The following is a 13,912-nucleotide window of genomic DNA, read 5'->3' as shown; positions in this document are numbered from 1 at the left end:
TTCCCACCAATCACCCACAAGGCCGGCCCTAGGATTTTAGGGAAGGAGAAGAAGAACTCTCAAGCCTCCATTTCTGCAAGGCCCGTTCACAAGAACCCTTTTCCGAACCCCCTCTTTTTCGAAATAAAGAAGGCCCAAGCCTAAAACCCTAAGGCCTTCCATAAGCCAAATTTCGCAAGGCGGTACTTCTGTCAAGGATCCGTACTTCCAAGGGGATCTCCGCGTATGGATATCTGACCGAGCCCACAAATCCAGGTTTTCTTCCCATTTTTGATTTACGTAGAAGTATTGCAATTATGCATGGTTATTTCATGGAACTAGGATGCACTTACACTTGTCAAATCCACCTAGCTAAATGCGATATAAATAAATTGGCTATTTGAAATTTACTTGAAGTAACTCACAATACGAAGTTGGTCATTTGTACTTTCAAGGGAATGAACGAAAAAGAACATGAGGTGTCTATGCAATTTTAGCAAGCTGCCTTTGTGCATTGCAAAGTGACGAGTCTAGAACAACTAATGACTATCATTATAAGGTTGAGATTATTAAAGGGCACCCTTGACTAGGCATGGAAAGATTAATTTCACGTCGCATTTTTTTTGACAAATCTTCATTGCATGATTCATTAGGGAAAGTCCTTAACCCTGTAGGAAATAGAAGAGCGCGGAAATGATTCTAGGAATTTGTGTGTGGCATGTGATTGTAAATTGGAATAGGTCAACTTTCACTATGTTGTAGTCAGGAAAGGAGTGCATGTTGCACATTTGTCATATGAAAAATTTCATTCATCAAGAGTTGTATTTAGGGAAAGGCTACATGGTTTATTGAAGCATGAAATCTTAAAAGCTTAGAAAAAGAATTGTGGGCATGATTCTTGAATGCAAGTCTTAGTAGGATCAATGGAAGTTATGCCGCAATTTAACATGCGTTTTGATCTTAACAAGAAAAGTTAGGGTTATTGTAAATTTAGGGGTACGTAGAAGCAATGAATCACGCATTTAGGTGAATTGTGAGATGTTACAACTAGCTTTCTCCTTTAAGATCAAGTTAACATCTCTAGGGATGGTTCATCCTTGTCGCAAGACAAGTAGATCGAATTATCTAAATCGCCTAACCCGCAAGGGATTCGCATAGGATGGCTCAACCGATACGATAAATAACCCAAGTGCTAGCTAGGGTTTAGCACGTTAAGGACTTGACCTAGTTTCATGCACTTGTTACCAAGACGAACCCTTGAACCAAAGTTCCTACCCACATTCACGGAATGTAGGGACAATTGGACGCTCATGCATAAAACGATCTAAGGTTTCTACCCTAAGGATCACTCGTTCAAATGATGAAACTCGGATTGAGTTGGAATTCCTAGGACCGAACGTTGTCGGCCTAGTGTAATTAAGAATGGATTGGGTAAGAAGACACCCTAAACCCTGCTTCTCGTCTGGAGATAATTCCGTGATGACCAGAAAACGCCGTTCAATGGGTGAAATGATCCCATGGAATAGATGCGACACTTGTGCAATAAGTTGCAACGTCGCATAGACTTGTGGTTTGTTCACAAAAGAGTTTTGCCATTTCTTGAAATGAGGTTGGCAAGTTCTTGCACAAGTTAAACTTGCAAGAGGATGAGTAGTCATCCTGTTACATCACCTTTCTTGGGGAAAAATTGCCAAGCAAAAGGGAAGTTAGGTATTTGCTTGGAAGCAAATGATCAATCAATAAATTGCAATGGTTGAAGTTTATGAGAAGTGTGGGCTAGCAATGTGATGATGCCAATACCCCATGAAGTAGCCTTCTCAACAATTGAAATAGAAACATGGCTATCATGGCCATCAAGAATTAGCAAGTGCCTATTTGCATAGCCCATAGACTCATCAATACAATTGTGGAAATGATCCAGCCATGTATGGAACAACTCCCTGGTCATCCATGCTTCCTTTGCATGGCCATGACAGCTCCCTCTTCAATTTATATAATTTCCACCAACCCTTTATCCTTTGAAGATGTAGTATCCAGGAATCACATTACCAGTAGCATTAATACAACATAAAACTATCATCCATTCCCTAGAGTTTGTGGTCATTCCATATACAGCTCTCATTCCTTTGCGTGCAAGTACTCTCATGCCTAAATCTCTAGAGCCTTGGAAACCAGTCTCATCTGCATTCCAAATGTTGCTTGGGGGGTGGTTGTGTAGATCATATAGTGTCTTGAAGTTCTCATGGAAGGTCATTACAAATTTTGGCTAAAAACTAATGGCCTTGGATTGCTCCCCAAGGGTTCACTTACTCGAAACACCAATTTTGGATGTCGCTTGCAAAATAAATCCCACCAGCTCTTCCTAGGAATGCCTTGACTGAATACTGTATGCTTAGTTTGACATATTTTAGTAGCTTTGAGCCTCACATCAAGGATGGAAACACCATGGCCTAAATCACATTTTTTGAAGCACGAATCAAGAAGAGATTCCTCTTCTTCTCCAGTTAACATTCTATTTGGTCCCTTTTTCTTCTTATTAGTCCTCCCCGCTTGCCAATTTAGGATTGTTGAGGCACTCATCCCATATCTAGTAGCACACTTCCTAAGAGAAACCCTCGCATCATGATCAGCAAGTGCCATGTCTTCAATAGTCCATTGCTTGACCACTTTCTTTCTTCATATCTCCATTGGTGGTTCAATGGGGGTTGATTGAGGAAGTGTTGATGAGAGAGGTTTCTACTAAGCTCCTTTGGAGTGAGATTTTCTGCCTTGGACTTATGGAGAAGAGGCTTGGCGTCGTTGGGTGGGATTGAACCTCCCCTTTAGGTGCCTATTGTTTCGAATAGTAGAATTTGTCATCTACAATAAATATACTAACATGAGACACATGAGTTGTTGCATTCCAACATGGAAAATATATCCATAACTACAAACCAACCTTATTAGAATATGTACCTTGTAAGGCAAAGAGTGATAGCTATAGCATGTCCTTTAAAAGAAATGAATAATCCTTCACAGAGAATTTCTTCTTGGGTGGCTATGTCTTATTGTCTATAAACAAAGACTGCCTCTTAGAGGTAGACTCTAGATGCTTTGCAACAGATATGGTGGATGTTGAAGGGAGTGCACAAGGGGGGAACGGGTTGGATACATAGCTTGGATGGGTCTTTTGGAGCCTTGCAAAATGCAACGGGCTTGATGTGAATGCCACCACAGTAGCAAACACACTCATTTTTTCTCTATAGGAGATTATTGGTGCATAAGAAATGCTCAATGATAGGTATTCTCTCAGACACACATCTTTTGCATTCACAAGGAAGACTAGTAAAAGACATTGGATTTAATCAAACATTGATAGAGAGAATTGGAAGAGAATTGCAAGTAGAATCCAAAATGCTCACTATGTGATTGGCCAATTCAAATATGTTGGCATGTTAATGAATCATTCACTAGTTTGGTCAAGTAGAAGCAGGGAAGAATATATAGGGAACTATGGGCATGGAAGGTTATGGAGGGAAATTGGAACAATATGTACCGACTTGTTATGAGAATCTAGAATACTATGGCTGGCTTGCTGTGAGAATCTTGAATACTAATCACTTGGCTTAAGTTATGAGAATCTAAAATACTAATCACTGGTTTCGTTTAGTAGAAGCCTTCAAGAATAGGAAGTGAAGAAAATGCAGGTACAACACTACATAGGAAGATCATGTTGGGGTAAAAGGCCTCTGGGCCTACCCGTGTACATTGTGACCGCCCATTCTTTATTCATATATAATATGATAGTGCAATAAGGCTGTCAGTTCAGTTGGACAACACCTACATTGTGTGTGCTCTTCTCTCCCACATCTTCCTCTTCTCCTTCTCCATTGCCATTGCATCCCCTTAGACTGGTATCAGAGCTTGATCGTGGCGCTTAGCCTGGCATTACTTTAGCCTAGATTGAAGATCTAGAGCTTGGAGCTTCAATGCCATCCATGGCTTCTTCCCCCTGAGGTAAGATTTCATCTCCCGCCTCTCCTCAACTATACACATGGTCTACTGTTGTATACTTTATAGAGCCACTTATTTGGATGTTGTTGTACAGATACTTGGGCTTCTCCTGGAGCTTAACCATTGCAGGATCTTATGCCGCTTACAGGTCTTGCATTGACTTGGATGCTACTATGTGGTCTGATGTACTGCAAAGTAATGTTTGCCATTATGGTTATGGGATGATTTCATGGGCTGAAATACCCTATGCTCTTTTGATAGATGTCTTGGCCTTTACACTATTGTGGTTGGTTATGTCATGCACTTAGCTATGAGTCTTTTTCATGTGGGAGCTTCTACATCCCTCTCTAGTGAGGATGGAAGAGTACTTGCAGCAGCATGCTTCTACCACTTGTGCTTCTATTGACAGTTGTCTTCATGAGTAGGTTCCCTATGTTGGGATAGCCCTCGACTCCTTGAGCTCCATGGATGCTATGGATAGCCCTATTCATGATGAATTGGATTCCTTGTCATCTTCTATAGATTCTTCTTCTACAGATGTATGCTTCCATTGTGGGAAGCTTAGGCATGTTAAAAGAAAATGTTTCAGATGGATTAGAGAGCAGTAGAGAGTCAGAGATATAGGAGATGCAATGGGTGTTACCACTATTACTAGTGGTTAGGTACATGTTGTTACCCAAGGTTATGCAGTTGAGCATGTACTCCTGTCATCTTGTTTCCCTACAACTTACTTGCTCAATGATCAGGCCTATGCGTTTGCTTGGCTTTTGGACTCTATGGCATCTTGTCATGTTACCCCTCATAGAGCATGGTTCTCTTCTTACACGGAGGTTGACAGATGTATTGATTTGGGCCTTGAGCAGTCTTATGCTACATGTTCCCATGCTCAATAAGAGCTTGATTTCTGTTAGTAAGTTGCATAATGCATGATATACTATTTCTCTTCGGGATAGGTCATAGAAGATTTGTTGTGGTTGCTTGGTTTTGGCCAAAGGTTCTAGAGTTGGTTCTCATTACCCAGTGCATGTCTCTCATGTGGGAGATTCTATGGTTGTAGTTATCCGAATACCACATTCATTGTTATGGCATCATCGCCTAGGCCATATGCACCATAGAGAGATGGAGATCTTGTCTCGTTTAGACTCATTGCTGCCTCCTATGTCACTTACAGATCTTGATGCTTGCCTTGATTGTACTCTTGGTCCTTCTAGAGCTCCCTTGGCTTATGGCGATCGTATGAGGCATGCTCCTCTAGATCTTGTCCATTGTGCAGTATATGGACCTATGCCTTCCTAGTTACTTGGTAGAGCATTGTACTTTGTGACCTTTGTTGATCATGCTACCCACCATGTTTGGGATTTTCCCTTGGTGCAAATTGAGGATGCTGTAGTTATGCTTGAAAGGTTTATGGATTCTGTTGGTAGCAAGCCTCGGTGCTTGCAGATGGATTATGAGAATCATACTCTCTCTCCTAGCTTTCAGACATCTTGTCAGTAGTATGGCATTGATTTCTTGTGCCCACGGTATTATGGGATTCCTCATGGCATGTGCCTGACCTTACAGGAAAAGGTTGCTTCTATGCTTACCATAGCTGGGTTGTCTTATTGCTTTTGGGCTGAGGCCCTTATGATAGCAGTCTATTTAACATGATGCTGTGCTTGACCTTGGATCGTATTACACCCCATGAGGCATGGAGTGGCATGCAACCCTCCTATGATTACTTGAGGATGTTTGGCTGCCATGCATCTGTACGTATGCCACATGAGCCTATGTCACATAGATGTATCCTCCTTGGCTATGGAGATGGTGACTTTAAGGCCTTTAGATTATGCGAATTGGATGCCCAGTAGGTCATACACAGCCATCATGCTATCTTCTATGAGATGCAGATACCTCTCAGGCCTCTTGATGAGCATTCGGTACACTTTATGGCTGATTTTATAGCAACTATAGTGCCATTACAGCAAGCTATTTATGTTGAAAATGAGGCACTTATTGGCCAAAATGACATAGCTATGCATATCAATCAGGGTTAGGATGTTGGTGGTCAGTTGCTAGACCCCTTGCAGGCTCATGAGAGCCATTTTCTTGTAGTTTTGCAAGTTGGATAGCCAGCCATATGTTAGTCTTTTGCTTCATTGAGGCCACATGTAGTCTTGAGACCCTGTTGGACGAGTGTCCAGGATGTTGACTCTCTTTCAGTGATTGAATCTGGAGAGTTTGACTACTCTCCACCGTCTTGTATGCGCTACGGTAATGCTATGCGAGACTCTGATGCTTTACAGTCGTGCACTAATGAGTTGTGCTTGCTTCATGAGAAGCATTCTTGGATTGCTCCATTGTATGGAGCTGTGGGATCGCTTATCTCCTAGATGTCATGGACTCAGGGATGCTAGACTCTTCTTCTGCAGAGGTTCTCGACACTTCTTACGCTTTCCGATTGGGCATTGGGTGAGATGTCATGATTCCTCACCTTCTCTTTTTTTTCTTTTCTTTGTTTTCACTCCCCAACCACATTGGCCTTTTAGTGAGAGATTGTTGGGGTAAAAGGCCTCTGGGCCTACCCGTGTACACTGTGACCACACATTCTTTAATCATATATAATATGATAGTGCAATAAGACTGATAGTTCAGTTGGACAACACCTACATTGTGTGTGCTCTTCTGTCCAACCTCTTCCTCTTCTCCTTCTCCACTACCATTGCATCCCCTTCAGAGCAAGCATAGAATAGAAGTTTGCTGTAAGTGTTACTGTCATGACCATCTGTTTTTGTTATACAGTGCCGCTTAGTATTGATCCATGACATGTTCTATGATTGGCCAAGTCAATTGGATAGAATTTGAATTGTTTGATTTAGCAAAATCAAAATCATTTAGGGTATAGGTGGATATGGTATTATCATGATTCTATACAGGTATTAGTTGCAAGACTAGGTGGTTGAGTACTGACACATTGGATTTTGTGGGTTTTTGCATGAAGGAAGCAGTTGTGGCTGGTGTGGCGCCCAATAAAGTGACAAAGGAGTTCGAGAAAAAGTGCAAGAAGAAGCCTAAAAAAGGCACAAATAGAAAGTAAAAATAGAATATTTTGAATGTGTAACAAATTGTGGCAAAAAAGATAAGATTTTCTTTTTTAAATAGGCTAAAAATGTGCTACCATTGGTCCTTAGTAGGGTCAAGGTTTTGTGCCATTACTGGTGGCCATTCAACAACTCGCTCCCTTACCCTAGATAGTGCTTGTGGAGGCACCAAAAGTAGGGCAAAGCAAAAATCTCAAATTATTATGAGATTTGGTATGCAAGCAGAGCACTATATATTTTACAGTGTGTCCTTTAGGGAATTTTAACTTCTTTATTGGCCATCTAAGGACGTTTTGGATCTGTCATGGGATATGACATGATCAATTGTACGGATTAATTCTTGATCATGCCAATGAATCCACACCCCATACGAACACATCCTTAATAGGACATCCTTGAGCCAACCATGCAAACCTACCCTTGCCATGTCATCATAAAACCTTATTGAAGTCATGATATCACTTGGATCATGGATGATATCATCATGGAACATTTTAGAATATCTTTAGCCTCCCTCTAACACCTATAAAAGAAGGGGCTTGCCATAGATCTCCTCAATCTTGCCAATGCTAGTCTTGGGAGCTCAAGGAGTCGAGACCTCCAATTAAGTAACTTTGAGTTCCAGTTATAGTTCTTGTCTAGTCATGGTATCTAGTCTTGTCTTGTCTTCTATTATCCTCATGTTGTCTTATCACCTTGTAATCTTGTAGTATGGGATCTTGTCTAGTACTGTCTTCCTATCTTGTTCATTTTCGTTGAGGGAGATGTTGTAATTCTAATATCTTGTATCTATACCTACGGTCTTGGGTTGTGGGATCCTTCATATCCTATATCGAGTCTTGTTGTCTATACCTATGGTCTTGAGTTGTGGGATTTTGTGTATCTTATTAAGATATCATTGTATCCTATGCCCCCATGTGGGATTATCTTGTAATTAGAAATCTTGTAACAAATCTTGCATCTAGTCTAATCTCTCAAGCACAGTCTAGTGTTCCCATAACAATTTAGCAAGACCACTTTCTAGCCCTATTGAGCACATGGAGGCGACTCTTGAAAGAATCACGGCATTTATTTAGAACCTCTAACAAAAAATTCAAGACTTGAATGAATGATGAGCGTAACTTCAAATAGAACACTCTATGCATCTGGGCCCTACACTTCAAGAGATGCAAGATTAGATTTGTAGAACAACCGAGAAATTGATAAGATGATTCTACGTATTTATCAACCCCTGACAAGAGAACACAATATCAATATGCTAGAGAAGTTCAATGGTGACCATTTGAAATTCAGGGGATTTTTGCAATAAGTAAAGCTCTCTATTTGCATGCAATCAGATAGGTATCCAGATGATGCTTCCAAGGCGGGATTCATTGGGGCTTTGCTTTATGGTTAATATTTATCATGGTTCACCCTAACCTTGGAAAAGAAAATACTAGTACTTCATAAGTATGAGGCATTTCTTTGTGAGCTCACATCCACATTTGGAGATGCAAATGTTGGTTGAGTAGCATAAACAAGACTTCAAAAGCTACGACAAGGTAACCGCCCTGCCTCTACTTCTGCATTTGCATTTAGGAAATTAATCTTTGATCTTACTTGGCATGAGGAGTATTTATCAACCAATTTAGATGGGGTCTTTGAGATGACATCAAGGACCTCATGCTCACTATGCATGGAGAAAAAAACACTCAATGGTTATATCATGTAAGCCATCCAATATGATAATAGATTATTCAAGAGAAAGCAAGAGAATTTAGAGGAATTAAGTCCTTGCCAATGGAACCTGCCCCAATTAGAGACCCAATTAGACAAGAAATCAAGCTCAAATTGATGCAAATAGATAATACCAATTTCTAGTCCTTGATCCCACAAGAAAAGCAAAGACTAAGAAGGAATAATCTATGCCTATATTGTAGAAACCCTAGACACATTACTCTAAATTGCCTAAATAAGAGGGCAAGAACCCCAAGAGTTTCTACAACCATCCTCGAATAGGAAGACAAGGATGTTCAATTGAAAATGAGACTGTACAATTAGACCTTGATATAAGAAAGGGTCTCTTGATCCTAGCCACACCCATGGAAACTTTCCTTGTCACAGTCTAGATGATGCTGTTCTTTGACACCATGTGCCCTAGGATGCATCCGTGCTTCACCCAGAACTGGCACTTTACGGGGTTCAATGAGAGATTATATAATTGACACCGTTCAAAGGCAACTCAGAGTTTGTCTATGTGCTCCTTCCTCGGCTCCTTCCAAGTGGAGTGAACACATAGGTCATTGACAAAAACCTCTAACTCCTTTCTAAGTATATCCTTGAATATAGCAAAAATGATCCTCTGGAAGGTAGTTGTCGCATTAATCAAACCTAAGAGCATCCCCACTCAGTGGCAAAGGCGGTCTATCATCAGGGTGCACTTACACCTGTTTGTACCTTGAGAAGCCATCTAGAAAGTTCTAGGCCTATTTACCAACTACTCTTTTGAGCATGTATTTGGTATATGGCAATGTATAATTATCTCTCTTCATAGCAATGTTTACCCTTCTTATAGTTGACACACACTCTAATCTTTCCGTTCTTCTTTCGTACGATGACTATGGGTGAGACCCAGTCTATGTGCTCAATCTCGTAGAGGAATCCTACTCTCATTAGCTTATAAATTTCCTCCTTGACAGCATGGGCATGCATTGGATTCATGGGGTATGACGCTACTTGACCGGTGTTGCATCGGGTATCATGGGTATATTGTGAGTTACTATACTTGGATCTACCCCTTTGAGTTCCTCCAAGGACCAAGCAAAGATGTCCATATACTCGTGCAAGAGAGAAATGAGACTTGCTTCTTCTGCCTTGGTCAGGTCATCGACTATAAAGACAGGTCAGGGTGTGTCCCCTTCCCTGGCTAAGTTGACCTCCCTAACCCTGGTCACAGTCCTTCTATGGGTTCGCTTGCTTGCCCCTGGCTTTGGCCCTAGCAAGATCACTATCCTATTGCCTTTCTTGAACTTGGTGAATCTCCTTGGTAGGTCTTGCGGTGTTCTTTGCTCTTCTGGTTGCGCGTCCTTAGGTTGCTTCCTTCTTCCCTCCTTCAATATACGGCACTTGAGGTGGACGGGTATGTCCCCCTTGTGCATCTAGTTTTGGAAGGTCAAGGTATCTCAAGATCACTATTTGAGCTTACTTCCAACTCGGAATCGAACTCTCGTCTTTGCTAGAAGAGGGAGTCTCTCCAGATGGTCATAGCTCCAATGCTGATTCCATCTTAAGCAATGGTGTTGCACTTGGTTGGGCTAGGCTTGCTTGCTCAAAGTTTATTGCATCTACGTGCTCTAACCAGGTGTGATCACAACCCATACGCATGACTCCTCTTTCGATTCTAAAGGCATTTCCCTTGCGTAGTTTAGAGTCTACTCATATTTGCTCTATCACTTGTCCCTCAGTGTCCTACTCTATCATGTCAATCTCTCCTGCACTCTTGTCATCACTAAAGGAACATCAGTCCTTATATTCGTCATTAGAGCTATCCCGATTTATCATCATTTCCCAAGTCTTGATATGTTTCGTCCTTCTTGTCGGTGACTAAGGCCCAATCGTATATAAAGTTTAAGTTGTGCACTTTGATCCATCGCCACTTAGGTCTGTTTATGAGATCTTTGAGTGGTTTAAGGTTTGTTGACGGGTTGCTAGCTAACTTATTGGTTAGGTTTTCCAAGTTCTCATGGAGCTCGCATTTGTTGTTCGATACTTAGAACATGACCAGGTTGGGTCCTCTTGGGGTGGTCCTAGCCATCATGTGGATTGCTACTAAGGGCTCTTCTTGGGTCTTGCCAACTGCTTTAATAGCTTGCTCGTATTCCTTGTTGTCCAAGAATGGTAGATCGATTGTAGCAAGGACATCCATCCAATGTCTTGCTCATCCTCAAGGCAAGGGATATACTTAGTCAGTGGTCTGTATGATTTCCTATTCTAGCTATCACCCTTCAACATAGAGGAGATGGCGTCTAGGTTGATTGTCATGGTCTTCCAGGTGTCCATCTCTACTCTTACGGCTACCATTCGATTGCCTAGGAAGATTAAACTGTTGCCCAAGTCTTCTATGACTCTCGCATCGCGCATCTAGGGTCGGCCTAGTAGGATATTATAGTCCACTCCCTTCATGACTATCAAATCAACCGAGAATTGGACTCTTGTGATTTTTAATGGCCAATTCTTTAACATGCAATGGCTTCACTTTTGTTCCATTAGCTAGAGTGACGTTAAATGTGGCCGTCTCTACTGGTGGGTTACCCCATGTTTGGAGCACTGCATGGCTTGGCACACTCACTTCCAGTCCCATGTCCACGATTCCTTTCCTTGTGGTGTCACCTAGAGCTAAGATGGGCAAGATAACACGTGCTTCAGTGTCCTCCTAGAAAGCTTTGATGTGTAAGGATTTTGGCATTGAGTGCAATATCAAACTCGGTATCTGAGTTTCTGCATTGTGTTCATTCAAGTCAGTAGCACCTTGCCCCATTGGTACTTCAACCCACTGTTTCAGCTCTTGCCACCACAGTGGCCGATGTTGCCTAAGCAGATCTCCTAGGCTTAAGCATCATAGGGGTGGTTACCATCAGTGAGGTGAGGAGATTGCTAGAGCTACTTATTATGCTCTTGTCTTTGCGCTTCTTGGCCAATGCCCTTGGTTTATTCGTTGGCCTGTAGTGTTTAGGCTTTGTTTATGCTACACTGTTTGTGGTGCCGTATGGGATCGGTGTCTTTTAGGTGTTCTTGGACTTATTTCACCCACTTCTTCACGTTTCAATGGCTTTAAGTTGGCACTTTGGGTTGGGATACTCCTCAACCCTCACACTTTCTTTCTTAGCCATCCTTGGGGTTGACATTTTTGCTTCTGTGTCTGTCACTTTCTTTCCCGTAAGTAGCATTGTGGCACTCTCTGTTTTCAACATGACCTTGGTATCCACTTTCTTCCTCCTTCTCCTATGGCTCGTCTTTCTGATTGAGGCTGGATCTAAGTTGCTAGGCCCTGGCAATGATATGCCAGCCTGCTTTGTCTATGCGCAGGTCATGATATGCAACATGATAGGGCTATGGGCTCATTTGTCGAGTTAGAAGAGTCAGTTGGACAGATGGTAGAACGTAATTTGTAGGTGAGATTTAATAGAGATGGATGCTTTGTTGAAGAATATGGTAATGATTACAAATTGATTGCTAGAGGTCAAAGAGATGGAAGAATGTTTACTCTTGATGCATCAATTCTAGAATTGAGAGCAGCCATGTTTGCACATGATGGTGGTGCTATACGAGATGTTGAGATATGGCATAAGCAGATTGGCCATGTGAATGTACAAAAGCTGAAATCTATGTAGTAGAAAGAGATTGTGCTTGAACTACCTAAGTTCAACTATCATGAATTTGGACATGTATGTCAGGCATGTCAGTTTGGAAAGAAGGCAAGGTTTCCATTTATGAGACATGTACGGAATAGCTCACAAACCTTATAGTTTGGTAGTCTGGCAAAATCAACAAATAGATGTCTGATTCTGCATTCAACGTACCTCTAATTGGCCTTGTCTCGATTTGCTTGCTCCCATTTAGGGCAACACAAAGAGATATGTCCTGGGTGACAGCATGTGATTGGTTCTTGGGTCTGCCCTCCTAAGCCTCTACCTCTTCCTCTACCTAGTGCCATCATTGGTACTAGTCAGTATTCCACAAGGAGTGCATTGATCTGTTTGTTGTATGAGACGTAAGGGTGTACATAAGGCTCTTTGCATAATATCCTCAGATGTCCTACCGTGGTGGTCTATCCGGGCTTGCGGATCATAATTTGTGACTAGCTCCTTCTCCTGTTGCATGTGGTTAGTGCTCGTCTCTGCCATGTTCATAGTCTTTCTCTCCACCAAGTTTTCAATGATATTGATTAGATTGGGTAGATCCACTCCTCCAATGGTGTCTGTCCCTTCTGGATTTCCTATTGCGTCTTGTACTTGTCCTATGCTTGGGGTTTCAATCACTTGACTATGTCTCCAGATCTTCTCCTACTGGTGGGTTTGTTCTTGGGTCGTGTCTAGGTGAGTTCCTTGTTAATTACAAACAGTTCTCAATTTACAGTCACTCTGTGTGTGTGTGTGTGTGTGTTGTTTTCCATGCACTGTGTGCAATCAAGATTTCGGATTTTCTTAGGTGTAAATAAAAGTGTGAAGGCAAAGTGACTACGCGACTCTCACACTCTCATTTACAAAATTGGCTTGATAAGCCACAAGCCCCCTGTTCTTAGGGGTCCTAGGGTCTATGTTGTATCATTCCACTTGATCATTTTCTGTTTGGGATTCTTTGCCTCAGTCTGGTGCTACTTAGTGGCTTGGATTGCTAGTTGTTCGACTAAACTCACTTGGACGTCCACGTCTAGCTAATTTGCATATTTCTTATAATAGAAAGGTGTTCTAAGTGTCTGTACGACCTACGGGGTTTGTACGACAATGGTGTGGGTTAGCCAGGGTCTTTCAATTAGAAATTTGGAAAATTCTGAATTTGGCCTAGCAGGTCTGAATTGCAGGGGCCGAATGACCGATTTGGCTTGTCCAAGTGGACGAGGTCTAAATGAGAATGGGCCAAATGCAACTGGGCTGAACATCCGATTTGAACCATTCGAGTGGTATGTCTGAGGGTTTAGTGTCTAAATGGTAGAGGGCCGAGTCTAGTGGGCTGAATGCCCAATTGGTCTGAATGGTTGATTTGAGTGGATCTAATGTCCACTTGTCCGGGTGGTAATCGGCTGAATGGCTGAGCACGAGGGGGCCGAGGGTTAATTCTTGGACTTGACCTAGAATCGCCATCACTCAGATGGGTAGAATGTA

General features: G+C 41.9%; 1 pseudogene; it reads right to left on the bottom strand.

Moving 5' to 3' along the window:
* Positions 1 to 1,923: 1,923 nt before the first annotated feature.
* LOC148036229 (uncharacterized) lies at positions 1,924 to 2,619 on the bottom strand (annotated as a pseudogene).
* Positions 2,620 to 13,912: the final 11,293 nt, after the last annotated feature.

This window comes from Lygodium microphyllum, chromosome 5 (genome assembly GCF_053477565.2).
Source record: "Lygodium microphyllum isolate KBCC chromosome 5, Lygodium_microphyllum_v1.1.10, whole genome shotgun sequence".
Classification (NCBI taxonomy): domain Eukaryota; kingdom Viridiplantae; phylum Streptophyta; class Polypodiopsida; order Schizaeales; family Lygodiaceae; genus Lygodium; species Lygodium microphyllum.
Note: the sequence above shows the minus strand (reverse complement) of the source record. Positions and strands in the feature narration are given on the sequence as shown.